Below are 545 nucleotides of genomic sequence, written 5' to 3' on the forward strand. Positions count from 1 at the left end.
GACACCTCAGTCCACACAGAATCCCTCCTTTCATGTGATTCCTTGTACTTTACAAATTTAGTTGCAATGGCATCCTGTGAATTGTAAACATTCATATCCTCTTCTTAGTTCCATCTTCTGACTAAATACTGGTCTCTGAATTATGTCACCTTAATATAGGAGGCTGTTTCCCTAGACGATCAGACAGTAAAGAATCTGCCTGCCATACAGGAGATCCAGGTTCAATCCCTGGATTGGGAAGATTCCCCTGGAGAAGAGAATGGCAATCCACTCCAGTATTCTTGCCTGGAGAACTCCATAGACAGAGGAGCTTGCCAGGCTACAGCCCATGGGGGTCACAAAAAGTCAGACACAACTGAGTGACTTACATAACACTTTTGCTTCACTTTCTCTGCTTAAAGGACTGCTCTCACCCCAGTCACAGGCACACACACCACATCCTCGTGAGCTGTGTCACTACCATGCATTTCTTACCTAGAAACACCTTCTTCAGGCCATGAGTGGTTACAAGTCAAACTGGTCAGATCAGATTATCTTTCATTTAA

Source organism: Bison bison, unplaced genomic scaffold, assembly GCF_000754665.1.
Source record: "Bison bison bison isolate TAMUID 2011002044 unplaced genomic scaffold, Bison_UMD1.0 scf7180017864386, whole genome shotgun sequence".
Lineage (NCBI taxonomy): Eukaryota > Metazoa > Chordata > Mammalia > Artiodactyla > Bovidae > Bison > Bison bison.